The sequence below is a fragment of the Crocodylus siamensis genome, chromosome 9 (assembly GCF_052110815.1).
Source record: "Crocodylus siamensis isolate JL-2025a chromosome 9, ASM5211081v1, whole genome shotgun sequence".
NCBI classification, from domain to species: domain Eukaryota; kingdom Metazoa; phylum Chordata; order Crocodylia; family Crocodylidae; genus Crocodylus; species Crocodylus siamensis.
The window spans coordinates 59,001,047-59,015,404 of record NC_143403.1 but is presented as its reverse complement, the minus strand read 5'-3'; the positions used below and the strand labels follow the sequence as shown (position 1 = coordinate 59,015,404).

The 14,358-nt window shown below is 45.4% G+C and overlaps 1 protein-coding gene across 13 annotated transcripts in view; it reads left to right on the top strand.

Moving 5' to 3' along the window:
* Positions 1-14,358, top strand: part of HIC2 (HIC ZBTB transcriptional repressor 2) — a 107,162-nt gene that overhangs the window by 81,052 nt on the left and 11,752 nt on the right. For 10 of the 13 annotated variants that reach the window (XM_090063706.1, XM_090063716.1, XM_090063714.1 and 7 more), the window contains one exon: positions 13,412-13,555. The exons of the other annotated variants lie outside the window; for them this stretch is intronic. The gene's annotated coding sequence lies outside the window, so the exon portion shown is untranslated. The remainder of the gene's footprint in view (positions 1-13,411; positions 13,556-14,358) is intronic. 13 annotated transcript variants of the gene reach the window in all.

Below are 14,358 nucleotides of genomic sequence, written 5' to 3'. Positions count from 1 at the left end.
TGTTTGTAGAACTGCAGCAAGATGCCTGGCTTGCCCCTGTGGCCCAGTGGGGTAGGGGTCTACCCTCTATGGCTTCCTTAACCCTGCCTTCTCCTAATGGTGGGGTCAGCTCCCTCTTATGTTTTCCTTCCATAGGGAGTCCCTCTAAAAAGTTAATTGACTTGAGTACAAGTCTGTGTTTTCCTTTCTTTAACCCACCCTACCAAAGGCCCTGCTGAATTGCTCACAAACGCTGGCACCTATGAGGAAAGGGTTATAAATCGCTAATTTAAAGGTTGCAACAGGATAATTAAGTAACCAGTTTGATGTCAATGGCTTAATAGGCTTTAGTAGACCCTTTGAACTTAAAGGAGCACTAAAAAGTAAACTGTAAATACCTTCAAGGAAAGCAATGCCATGTGTGAATGTGCCGTTCCTTGTTTGCAGTAAAGTCTGCTTAACTTCCCTGGAAGCCAGTGGCTCATTTGACAGCAAGTGCAGTTTAAAAAATGTTCCTTTTGGGAAGGCTCCACAGCATTCCCCAGGTCTTCTGGAGTATGGAAGTACAGGCATGAACCTGCCCTCCCTGCTTCAGGAAATTAAATGGGAATGTCCATCTCGGTGCTAATGAGTTTCTTCAGGATTGAAGAAGTTATCTCAAGAGGGAGGCAGCCCATGGAGTCCCCCTGAATTTTCCTGGGGTGGTATTTGGATTTCATGTTCTGGGGAAGACCAGGCAAAAATACTGCTTCTCTGGAGTTATTGGTCTTCATCTCAAAAGGTCTTTTTGTGCCCTATGCTGCTGATGCAAGGTGCGGTGGCCCTGGAGTGAATTCCAGCATCAGCTGCGTCTCGGAGCCACGTGGGAGAACCTCTGAACTCCCCAAACTGCTGCACTGTCACAGCACTTCAAGAAAGGAGGCCAACAGACACCCTTAGCAAGTACCTGAAGGGGAAGACAATGATTAAGTTAAATAAGGTGCATCTTCTGTGGTTGAATCTTGATATGTCAACAGAGACGGCCTGCAGTGGGGTGGCAGGATGCATTCAGGAGCAAAGGGAGGTAGGAAGACCCCAGGCTGCGCCTAGTGGGTGGGTGGCACAGCTACTCTGTGCCCATGCTGTTCAGTGCCCTTTTAACAGCTACTCTTCTGTTCTGTCAAGCTCCCCATCCCACATACACCACATAGCACTGAAGTCCCTCCCCCCCCGGTCAACTCTCCATTTCTTCACCATCATTTCCTCTCTTTCCTCCTTTCATCAGCGTTACAAAAGAGAGGGATTGTAGACCCAAACTGCATGAAAGAGCGCAAGTTCCTTCCATGAGAAGAAGAATTGGTGGGTACTTGAGGTGCAGGACTGGAGCTCGGGGAAATGAGATTTTATGTCAGTCTCTGTCACAATGTCCCAGTGCAACTTTCAGGGATATAGCTTGTAGCCATGTTGGTCTAAAAAGAAGAGGCAGACAAAACTCTGGGGCTAAAGGTGACATGTTTTATTACACCAACAAAATGGCAGCCAAAAAAAATTCTTTCTTTGCAAGCTTTTGGGTCCAAACACCCTTTGTCAGGCAGAGGAGAGTTCAAAGATTGTCAAAGCTCTCCTCTCAGGTAGACGTTTCTTTTGTACTGGGGAGAACTTCGACAGTCCTTGAACTCTCCAGTGCAACTTTCAGCACATCACTGCTTCTTGTGGCTTGTTTTCCTGAGCTGTGAAGCAAAGGCAGCGTACTTGGGCTCCCTTACCTATGGGGCACCATTCATGTCTGGGGCCTGGGATGGCAGCTCATGCAGTAGTTCTGTTATGTCCTATCATTTTCCAATACAGATCAACTGCCTGACATTCAGGCCTGTAGTCTCATGGCTCCAGAGGGCTCATGCTTAATGTACTCCAAGACTGACCTTTCCTCTGTTTCTGTCATTTAAAAGAGGAGGTAATATAACACATGACCTTTCTGCCCCTCTTTTTGGTGACTGCGGACCCTGGTAGAACTGGTGTTTCCTGCTTGCTGTACTTGGATGAACAATGCCAAAGAGAATTTCACATTTAATTCGGGCTTGAGACCTTGTCAGAGCAGAGTTGGAACAGAGTTTGCCTGGATGTGGCTGTTAATGCTTCACTTTTATGAGCACTGAACTAGATCACAAAAAGGGGGAACCACCCCCCAAAAAACAAAAACAAAAAACTGCATACCCTGTGGAAAGGCAAGGGAGATGCATGCACATGTACAAATTATGTTGCTTGCAGCATCAGCTACTGTGCTGTCCCTCCAAGAAACACCGGTACACCTTAGTATGCAGGCTTTGATATTGCAGCATCTGACTGGGAAACGCTGTGAATACTTGATCTTAATCCCTCACTCCCACATGCTGACTTGTATCCAAGGGGAACTTTTGTGACTATTCTAATTATCTCAATGTAATTATAATGATTTATTTTTTTTCTGAACTGTTTCTTATCAGGCACAGTGTTTGCCAGGTCTTTTATGCTGGATTCTTCAGATTCAGCCTCTCCAACGCGAGTCAGAATGTGTAGGCACAGCAGGGGGACCAAACCCTGCGTCTTGAAGGGGTTTGGATTTTGTGGAGCTTTTCTTTTAACATATTTCGTTTTTCCATTCACATTATTTTTGGGTGAATCCTATCACTGAGTTCTTCCATAATTTTCCTTTTTTTTTTTTTTAATGGGAAGACAAATTTCTCTACTCTCTAGGAAAATTAATTTTAAAAAGGAAGAGAATCAGCATCCTCTCCTTTGGCTTTGAGCTGATCCATGAAGGCTGCCTAAGGATTCAGGTTTGAATTCCTGTAATGCTTAATTCTTGCAAGCTATTTCTGCCTCCTGTGGCTGAGTGCTGGCAAGATCACCTGATAGCCTGGGGTGTTTGCCCATGTAAAATGCTTATCTTTCATGAGATGGAAAGCATCAGGAGAATGCCAGCCCCCTTTGGCATTGTCTTGTGATTGCAGAGCTAGAAGGAAGCCTACTTTGTGTGGATTTAGACCCAGAAATCTGAGTATCTCTAAATATCCTGGCACCGAATTGCTGGGGTTTCAAATTAAGTTTTGTTTCTTAGCAGCAAATGGTTCCAAATGTAACATTAACATCCAAATTGGGATTTCCTTCTCCCCAAAGTTTGGGTGTGTTTCTGGTTTGGGCCCATGTCTTTCTTTTATTATTCAAGTTTTCTGTTAAAAAATGGGAATAAGATACAAAAATATATCTGATATGTATAAAAGCCCTACTGGTATGAGACTGTCAGGAGCACCTCTGAGACTAAAACATGAAAATCCAACGGAAAGACTTATATTCTTCCAAATCATAAAGCTGTCTTCATTTTCACACAGGCAAGGATTCTTAGGGTGATACCTTTCATTGGATCAGCTATGGAGCTGGAATAGAGTTAGACAAGCTTTCCAGTGCAGGACATTCTTCCTCAGCAGTTCCACCATTTTGTTACTAAATATGTGTTTTTTACAACACTAGAGCTTTTTTGGGAGGTGAGGGTTGGGGAAGGCGACCATCAAATGTTGTCCATGGTCCGTTGTTGGCTCTGACATCAGGAGCAGAAGCAACTGGTAAACCTTCTCCTAGCACTGTGCAGACTTCTGTGGCTGCCCGTGGTGGTGGTGGTGGTACGTGGAGAACAAGCTAAAGAAATTAGAGCCATATTGAATTCTTCCTTTTAGAAATACCAGGAATATAGCGGGGAGGAAGGAAGCCTATTTGCTAGGCACAGTACAATCATTAGGGAGTTTGCAGTGACACAGAAAATTAAAAATGCTAACCGTAGACCGGCAGCCGAAGATAAGGAAATGAAAACAAATGTAGGCTGGTGTTTGTTTCATGTTTTCAGATGTGTTCATTTAATTGCTTCCCATTTGAAGTTCAAGTCCTTTCCCAACATGTCAAAACCAACTTCTTCCAAAGATGCAGGAGCTGTGCCAAAACACCTTGTCCATTTGTAAACAAACGTGTGTATTAGGAGTATTGCAACTTGAGCCAGTTTTTCTGATGTGCAGCTGGGAAGTATTCAATCAGGTTGATGAAAAATTAGAATGACCATCATTTTAAAATGCCTGCTTTGGATTTCTCCCTTGTGTAAGATGAGGAGGGGCCATGTATTATGTACCTTGGAACAGCTCTCATTGACCCTGTTGGGAAAGCCTTAGTATTCAAGGAGTATGTTTGAAAGAACTGTGTGAAATAAGTACTCTAGGATTCTGGTTTATGCTCATACTTGTTGTCTAAAGTCTACAGGAGTAGTATATTAGCATTACAGCAGTCAGAAATGGAGATGTTCATCACCTTTTGCAACAGTTATAGGATTGACATACCCTCTCCCCCACACCCAAAGGATATGGTCTATATGTTGCTGCTATCCCAGTTATTAAAAATGGCTGACCTTGGTTTGTGCCGTGTATTTAAAAAAGGATTCTTTCAATGCCTCTGCCCGGGCCCAGTGAACTGGCTGTCTTGTTGCCCCTGGCACATGCCCAACCGAAGTTGAAAGACATGGAGCACTATTTAACTGGCTACACCAGGGAGGGAGGATACCAGTGGTATCAAATCAAATCAGTTACCCAAGGGTTAAACAAAACTGGTGTCCTCCCTAGTATAGCCAGCTCTCTGTGCTTTAGTTTCTGTGTGCATGTGTCAGACAAGATAGCCAATGAATGTGCATGGTGGTATATACTGATCTTAAGAAGCATCTCGGCCATGTTGGTGTGGTTTGTATGAGACTGAATGCTCTTTAGCCAAGGGTCTACAATTTGAAGGTAGTTGAATAGTGGCTGCAGGTGTCTAAGAGGGCACAGTGCCAGGAGTGAAGTTTTAGCCCAAAGACTTTCTTACTAGGGTCACTCCTGCCTCCCTTTGGGAGCCTGGGGGTAATGCTGTATCAAAATTTTGGCTCAGGTGGAAATGGCAAAGCTGCATCAAAATTTTTCCTCTGAGATGCAGCATTGGTGTTTAAGGCTGTTGTTGATGGAACTTTTTGTCTCTGCTGCTCTCTCCAGGCCAGATTTGGGTCCATCCTTGTACGACTGTTGACCTGCTGGGATCAAGTACTTCTCTACATTCATGGAACTGAAGTTTCAGGCCATCTGGCTGAACCCTTTAAAGTGGGAAGGGGCTCTGTAGGAAGTGATCTAATGGTCTTTTAAATAGACGTTTAGTTTTTTAACTTCTGCTGCAGTTTTTAAAAATGCCTCCGTGAGTGAATTCTTATTGGAGTGTCTAGGAAACCTGCCAGTCAAGCTTAAGGCTTGAAAGTGGTTTTACATCCTGCATGTTCTCAGCATTTTCCTTGGCACAAAGACTTGGTCCACATGCACTTCTTATTAGATTCAGCATTGTCACAACTTTACTCCTCGTGGTTGCTCTTCCAGTACCTGCTGGTCCTTCCCAGGTTACCCTCTATAAATAGCATTTTATTTTCCCTTCTCCCCACGTGAGAGAGTGGTAAAGCAGCCTGAAGGACTGCAGAGATTAATTCTGCTATGCTCTTCAAAACTTCTTTCATGGGCAAAGGAATAGACAGTTCAAGTTGGAGTTTGCACAAGTGGTAACTGAAGAAAAATGGCTTTTGAACTATTTAATGTGCCTTAAATAGCTAGGGTTATTAACAAAATACCTACAGATGATCATGGGAATTGTGATTCTGCTAATTGCCCAGAGCCTTCAGGTTGATTGTTTTGGAACCCAGAGAAGATGCTTTAAACCAGCCAAACAAAATGATCATGAAAACTTACCAAGTCCAGGCACAAAATAGACTTGCCTGCCTTAATTGAAAAATTGCTGGCCCTATGTCTTGCTTGCCTTTCCAGGAAAAGAAAAAGAATAGCTCCCCTGAGGCAATTGGGATTTTGCAGGGTTGCTTTTGGAGCTCTTTTGGGCAATGCTTGAATCTCAGCAGCATTTGATCTCACTCTCAGAACATGCAGAAGTGAAAAGTTTAAACACCTAGGAAGTCGGGCCCCTAAAAGACAACCTGAGCGTCCGCCCTTGCTGTGCTGTAGACTCTGGTTCTGCGGTCTCAAGGTCAGGTTCTCATGTGGTGTAAATGAAGAATTTGGCTTTCCAGATTCTGTGAAGCAACTGGCAAGTGGTATGTTCAGAGACCTGGTGCTCGGCATGGAGCAAATGCCTAGACAGACACAAATGCTTGGTAAATGAATCATTAGTGGTGCACAGGTGCATGCTGGCAAATTAGACTGTATTAGGTTGAGGAAAAAGGGATCTCCCACAGTCTTTTAATCACCCTCATCACAATCATCTCCCTGTTAAAACATTAATTTCTATAGTGTAAATACAAGCAGATGTCCAGCAGAGGAAATTTTCCAGATCATCTTTAAAATAAAAACGGAGCTGCTTGTTAGAATAAGCCAGCTCAGCACATCGTTTACAGCAGTACGGCTGAGAGCACAGACCAGAGGGAGCAATAGTACAGCCAGCATGTCAGCACCTCAGGGATGATGACTTACTATCACTTATACGGTGCTCTCTGTAAACTTAGATGATGCTCATCAGCAGGGATCCTGGTTTTCTCTGATTAAACAAAACAAATCCCAAGTATCGAATTAAAAAAGTGACCCAAAATCCACATTTTTCCATGATCAAAATGAAATACCACTATGCATATATCCATATATTAGTGGTGTTTCATTTTAATCGGAGAAAAATGTGGATTTTAGGTTACTTCTTTAAATCTGAAAATTAGTGATTCCCCCCCCCCATTTATTTATTTGTTTGTTTATTTATTTATTTTTTATCAGAGAAAACGAAGTTCCCTGCTCATCGCGGAGTAAGATGTGTTCCTTGCTCTGAGGATCCTTTAATTTTGTGGGCTGATAGGAAAAGGTCAGAGTTACACGTGTACTTATAAATGATTTTATTAGTGCTGGTTCTTACTTGTGACTCTGAAAAGATGCCTTTTTGTATTCAGGGACTTTGCTTTGGCCATCCCAGTTTGGATGTTTTGAGTTGTGTTTTTAAAACAACAGTTTTAAGACCCTTGCCCAGTGTTATTTTGTGTTGGCCACCACAGCTATTTCCTGCTGGTACTTTAGCGGGTGACTTCTGATGCAACAAGCAGATCTTTATAAATAGAAGCAGAGAGAAGCTGGATAAAATAAACAGTGGTGCAGCAATTTTAACACATTGTAAGTGGTATTAGTTTACTACAGTATTGTGTTGTCTCCTGGCAGTGTTTCATATAAGAGACACTGAGTGGATTCACTAGAATTGATGCTTGGGGAGGACAGTCCTGTGCATGCATATATACTGCTCCACAAAAGATGCCAGTGAGATCTTGCCTTGAGAAGCATGCAGCGTAAAGATACAGTAAACGCAAACGCAACCTAATTCAAGATTGCTAAACTTTTGGGTAGTGGACCCTAATGCAAAGTAAAATTTTGGCAATGCATTCCTTACGTTTTCTAGGAATACAAAACATATTGGTGATGAAGGTGTGTATTTATTTTTTGTTTTGAGAGACTGTGGGAGGATACTCAACCTTGTGATGTACTGGTGTGTAGGGACTGCGGGACTGAGACTTTTCTTGCTTCAAATGATACTAAAGTTTTCTGTACCACATGACCTCACTCGTTGCTTTTCATTATCCCTGCTGATGTTGCAGTCCACCTGGTGAGAGAACCTGAGGTGTTCCATGGTTCATGCCTGTGTCTTATGTACCACTGCACTGGTTTTGTACAGTGTTGCATATTAATAGTGGCCAGAGCATTGCTTGGAAGTATATGTAGAATGGCCTCCTTGAAGCACTGGCATTCAAGAAAGTCTAAAGTCCTAGATGAACATGGGGGACACAATGAGCAGTCAGGGACACATGAGCAGTTTCTAGAGTTCCAGGAGATAACAGGAAGCAGCGGTGGGTCTGGGGACAAGAGTAGCATTATGAAGACTTTCCAAAAGTGAGTAAAAACTTACTATGGAGCGAAAGAGAAAACAAGTGTGTGAAGCATGATCTTGTTTGAGGATCAGTCTACACATTTTCACACAAATGTCACCTCACTCTTCCAATTTTCTTTTGATTTCACCCCCTTGGGTGAGAGATGAGTATTTTCTTGTCACCTCTTGGTGTTAATCTTGCAACCACAATTTTTTTTTTTTTTTTAAACCTAAATCTGACATTTCCTTTCTGAATGGCTCTCTGGCATCCTCCTCTTGTTTCTGTCATCCTGACTGTGGCTGACACTTTGATGACTGTTGCAAATGGCCATTTAAGGAGAATTTGGAGGGGTGGAGGGCAGAGCATCAGGAGAAGAATGCCAGAGCTACAGCAAATGCTTAGTTTTGGGTGCAGCCAGGACCATATCCTTCAACAGCAGTTGGTTTGAAAGATACTGTGGACAAGAACCTTGTAGGAAGAAGCTGAAGACAATTCTTTCTTTCACTTTCCAAGGCAAAGGCTACAGTTGTCCACTTGGAAGTTGGAGTGCCTTAGAGCTGTTGAAAGCTACTGGGAGCTGAGTACGTGGCCAGTGGTTGGCACAGACTCTTGCATGTGTGTAGCACACATGATATTTGGAAAGAACGTTCTAATTAACATCAGCAGCAAAGGCATCATATTCATATTTTGCTATGGAGATACAGAGCGGAAAAACATACAGCTACTGATGAGGTAGTACAATGACTTCTAGGTCAAAGGAAAAATGGTAGAAGTGACATAGCAAAATGCTGTTTCTTTCTATGACAAGAACTTCTGCATTCTCCAGTATTTATGATGTAGTAGTGAATAATGTCTTCTGTCCAAGTTTTTACCATGAAGCCAGGTTCCCTAATGATCCCATTGCTGCCTCAGTACAGAATTGTAATGCAGTCCCTGTACTGGTGTTATGTTCCCCTGCTTGCAGTTACAGCTAGGTGGACCACTCCCTTCTGACACCACCAGAAACGATGCTGAACCCAGGGGCTTCTAGGAAGGAAACAAACAGGATCCTTAGGAGAACCTTTTTCCAAATCCTGCCCTATTCTCCTAGTCCTCTGAGCCCTTGTTGACTCTTTTTTAGACATGTAGTGAATGCTTCATGAGAGTTTTCACCAATGTAAGTGATAGAGTAGATGAGATTGCTGAGATAGGGTTATGAAGTTTGTCAGGGTACACAGCCTGGAAAACTCTGAAGAATAAGATAGGGCGTTCGTACCTACCCACTGTAGGACAGGGATACAAAACAACCTTCCTTTTCATCTCTTGACAATTAAATAGCGTGCAGCCAGGTTGGCTAAAAATCTCTTAGAGCACCTCTCTTGGCATAGTGATAGCGTTTGCCCCTTTCCTGCATCTGACTACCTGTTCGTTTCTGCAGGAGGTACATGCATATGTGCGATTGGCTGTGAGATGTAACTTTAAACTAGAACAGCCGAGCATTCAGAGCCGTTTTGCTTGCAATAACTGCTTGCAGATTGGGTAAGACTTAATACTGAGCAAGGACCGTTAATCTTTGTATGATTTGAGAAATGCACCTGTACTGGTTCATATTCCTAATCAGACTGTATCTCTGACTTCATCTGCAGCCCTGTTTCCATCTGCCTCCCTTTAAAAGGGTGCTTGGATTCACTGCTGCCCATTGTCTTGAATTCTATGGAAATTGCTGTGTTTTCCTTCGGCATTTGTTGGAAAGGGCAGATGGTGTGGGGAGGGGCTTGGGGCTGGATTGCTGGTGTCAAAGAATGTAGCTTTCTTGGTTGAAAGTTCATGGCAGCAGAGCCCAGTCACTGATTTGTGTGATCCAGCAGCGGTTGGGCAGGCCGGCTGCTCCTGCTGCTGCTGGTGCTGCACTCGCTGGCCTCCGCATTCGATGCTATTCTTGCCGCTTTCCGTACCTAAGAGGATTATTCGAGGGGAAACGTGTGTTTGTCTCAAGATTTTGGATTTCAGCTTTAGCCTTTTAAGCTGAGGAGGTGTTGCGCTTATTCTTGTAGCTCTGAGATACCAGCGTAGCATATTGAAACTATATGCCCACCAGTGGGCAAAAAGTCTCCTGGACTTCTCTGCCTCTTGTAGGCCACTGGTCCAGGTAAGCACAGAGCTCCTATACACCGTCCACACCAGTGTTTTCCACCTTTTTTTATGAGGACCCATTTGTAAACATTGATGGCCAGTCCTGACCCAGTGCCCCTCACTCCCAAGTCACTACCGCTCATCCCCAGGCCCCTGATGTGTGGGGCATGGGGAACCCCAAATAGCCCTTCCCAGGCAGGAACTCTGCCCACCTGCAAGGGAAAAGCCCTATTTCCCACATTTTTCTCCTTTTATAGGAGAATCCATTTTTAAAGTTTGATCCATTTTTTTTAAGTTTGCTTGTGACCCTTTTATGTATTCTTGTGACCCACTTTTGGGTCACCACCCTCAGGTTGAGAAACATTGCCCTACACCCAGGTGAACCATGGCATGGAGCTGGTGGGGTTGGTGAGGACAGTTTTGACTAGTTCACTTGATCTGTGCAACAGCCCCAATCTGGTGCCACACCCTAGGTTCAGAAGCCTTTCCTCTCTCCAAGCCATGCATTAGCCCTTAAAAAAATCCTAATAGGGAACTCTGTTTTATCCTCAAGTGCAAATCCTTTATCTAGGTATCCTGGATCCACAGCTCATTACCTTTCAAAAGCTAGATGAATTTTGCATGCCAAAGGGACCCAGCAGGTGGGTGTGTCAGGTGTGGCCCATGGTGAGCCCTGCTTCTGGGTGTAGTGGTCTCAAATGAATGGGCTTGTTCAGTCCCCTGCCGTAGGCTGCAAGAACACCTGGTATCTGTGGCAGTGATTTTTGGTTTCACCATACTACTGTGTCCCAAGGGTTGTCCATGCCCTGCAGATACTGGTAAGGTCTCGCCACCACTTGATTGCAGCCCTGCCGTTCGGAGAACCCTTCCCCAGCATCCTTCTTTTCCCACTGAAAGGGTTTGGAAAGTGAAAAGATCAATTATGTGGGCAGCAGAACCCAAGGTGTCCAGTATAAGAGTTGTACAGCGGCAAGAAGGGAACCTGGTAGGAGACCTGGCTTTAGTGGGAAGTGGGTGCTGTGTCAGTGGGCAAGTCCTTTGTGGAAGCAGTTTTGAATTGTCTGTATTGCCTGCTTTTTCCTTCTACAACAGAAACCATGGGGAAGAGCTACTCCTTTCCCAGCGGCTAGGAGCTAATTGCTGTAATCTGTGTGTAAATTGGCATTGGAGTTGCTGCCTCTGAGTCTAGAAATAGTTTCACGCACCCTTTGATACCCCTTGCAACCTGGGTGCTGCCAGATGTTTCACAGAGTTAAGACACTGGCATATGTAGACAGTATGATGTGCAAGACCCACCGCCTGGATCTTAGTTTATTAGGGAGAGAGACAGAGGGGCTCCAGCTCACTCAGGCTTGAACCCTTGTGCCTAAACTAGCAGTCTGGTTTGGCCTGTTCAAGCTGACAGTGATCTGTTTAAACCGGCTGAAGGAAATGCTGTTCTTGGCTCAGCTGAGATGGGGTCAGTAAGAAAGCACATGCTTAAATTTCACCTCTTTATTTTATTTACAAGATTTAAATCTTTAGCCTACAGCAGTCAAAACAGGCCAGCCTCAATACAAAAGGCCTGTTAGTTCAGCCTGGAAGGGATTCAGTTACTAAACTGTGAAAATCCAGGTGGGGAGTGGTTCTGCTCATTCTCTGTTTTTTGGGCTTGAACCCAGCAGCTAGCAGATGCCCAGGCACCCTGAAGAACCATTCCTCTGCGGTTCTGTCTCATCGTCGAGAAGGAAGTGCAGAGCTGCAGGTTCACTGTCCTCGTTTATTATCAATTCCCTTTAAAGGTGTTTTGCCTTTTTGGGGTGGGTAGTGGGGTGAGGGGAGGATGAAATGGTGACTGGGATCCCACTCTTTTAAACTTAGCTTGAAAGTGTTCAGAAGATCTTTACCTCTCTTGCCAGATGAACGCACACAGAGCAGGCAAAAGGGACTAGAGTTATGCAAATGTTTTGCTTGGTAAGGAGGGAACAGAACCGCATTGTCCCCAGTTCTTGTGATGCTATGCAGTTGTGGGGGTTTTATTTCCTCTTGAACAGGCTACGCAGCTTGCAGGTTCTCCTTTTGCTGAGAAGATGGTGAAATATCAACCAACCCCTTGAACTATGCACTGGACATAGCTTGTGGGTGTGGGCCCAAAGACAAATGCCCTGTGGGCAGTTTCAAACCATCCTGTTTCCCTGAGTTTTACCTTGTCCTCCTTCACACGCCACGCTGGATCATTGGTCGGGGCCACGGGTGCCCAGGGACAGTCGGGGAGCCGGGGGGGAGGGGATGCTACAAGAGAGTTCAGCCCACGATGGCTGGTGGGGAGGGAAGAGCGCTTTGCCACAACCTTGCCTTGTACCCCAGGCTCCTCATTGTATAATTGTGTTGATCTGACAGTGACTGATCATCTTCACAGCATCAGAAGTGCCTTGTGGGCTCCCCTCCAGTTGGAAGCAAACCCTTTTTTTGTTCTAATTCCTTACATGATTTCACAAGGAGCAGCAATCTTTTTTCCAAACAGTCCTCGAAAGGGACCTGTATTTAACATCTCATCTGCAGGATTATCCTCCTCAGTAATCCTTCCTTAGTTGATTATGGTGATTCCCAAGGGAGGAGGCTGCATGTTGAAGGGGAGATGCTAGGTTTGACAAGCCTGGAGCATCTGTGTAACATTGGCTTAAGATGAGGAGAGAGCAGACTTTTTCTGTGGGGCAGGGCTGGGTGGAATTGCATGTTTAATACACAGCACTGTTTGGTGTCATAATGCTTGTGCCACACTAATTCACCACGGATCTACTTAAGCGTCCGCCACCGAGGAACGGGGAGAGTCCTGAGGAGCCAGTACAGCTGCATTACAACTGGCTTTCCCAACCCCCCACCTGGAATAGTAAAATTCTCACCCCCAGCCCTCCCCCGCCCATACATGTATGTAACCCACAGGAAACGGGGCTGGCTTACGGCCATGGCATCTCTATGGTAGAAGGATTTCAGGGGGAAGATGGGAGGGAGGCTGTGGTAGCTTTTAATAGGGCCATGCACAAAGGTTTGTGCAGAAGGTGGGACTCTGAAGGCTGCAGCATGAAGCTTTTCCCCACGTAGAAGCACTGCCCTTCCCAGCAGTCGTTAATGGCTAGTTCTCTGCCCGTGGGCAGCACGAAGCTGGGCACAGGATTCTGGAGGGGGGTTTTGTTCCCGTCTGACGCTCTGGCCCGTGCCTGCAGATTTCTTGGATTGCTGTCAAAGGAGACTGCCAGGGAAGATGGCCCAGGAGGTTTACAAGGGGTTCCCCAGGACTTTTGGCTGCCCCTGCTCCGGGCGGCTCAGCAGCCTGAGGGGGGTTATCCCTAGAAGCAGTTCCCTTTTGAATTAGGCAGCCGTTTAAAATGTACGTTTCAATTTTGATGGCAGTTTTTTAATTGCATTTAACAGCGTCCCTGCTGGTTCTTCATTCAGCATCTGTGCAGCCACGTTCTATTGATGGCCTGTTGTGATTTCAATGGAACATCATGGGATGTACCTGGCACGTCGGGCAGCACTGGATGGAGGTGCCTTTAGCCCAATGTACCTGGCATGGTAAGCGGCAACAAAGTGGTTAACCTGCATTCTAATGCTCATAGTCTCAAGATGTAGCAAGGTGCCCCTGCTTTGCTGCAGCCTTGCCTTAGTTGGGATTCCCTTTGCTCCCGTGGTGTTATCTGCACGTACTTGCCTTAGAGCAAAGCTGTGAAGAATGCAGGGCTCCCTTGAATTTTTCTCCTCTCCTGCGCAATCTGCCATGCATCAGAGAAGGGAGTGGCTATATTGGGCTCTATTTAGTGTCATTTGGGTAGGGGGCAGGAGGAAACCTTGGATGGCTTTGATTTTTCTTACCCCTTCTCCCCTTTCAAGGGTGAGAGGCCAGGTACCCCCTCACTGCTGAGCACGTTTTGCCCAAACACTGAATGTCTAGAAACTGCAGCCAAAAATGGCAACGTGGGGCCTACTGGGGTCAAGAGCCAGTTGCACCCAACTCTGCAGTGGTTCTCCGGCATTGCTTTAGTGAGTAAAGATGCTTTCCTTGGTGAGGGACAGTTTTGCCTGGCACTAATTGCAACTTGGCAGACCAGTCACAGACCACTTGCTCCCCCACAGCTGACCTTACTGATCTGAGGAGGTATGGCAGTCCTCCCTTCTCTCCCTGCCCACCCCCCTCCTCCCTGCAGTGCATGCCACTTCCCTCCTGCTTTGCCCACCTCTGCTACTCTGCAGCTTGCACGGCTGGTCTGCAAGATTATGAGATGTGCGAGAGTCTCCATGTGTGAAAAAAGGGTACAGCATCCAGTGCTGTTTGACCCCCTCCGTCTGGAGTGGGTTGATACTTCCCTGCCCCCCACACA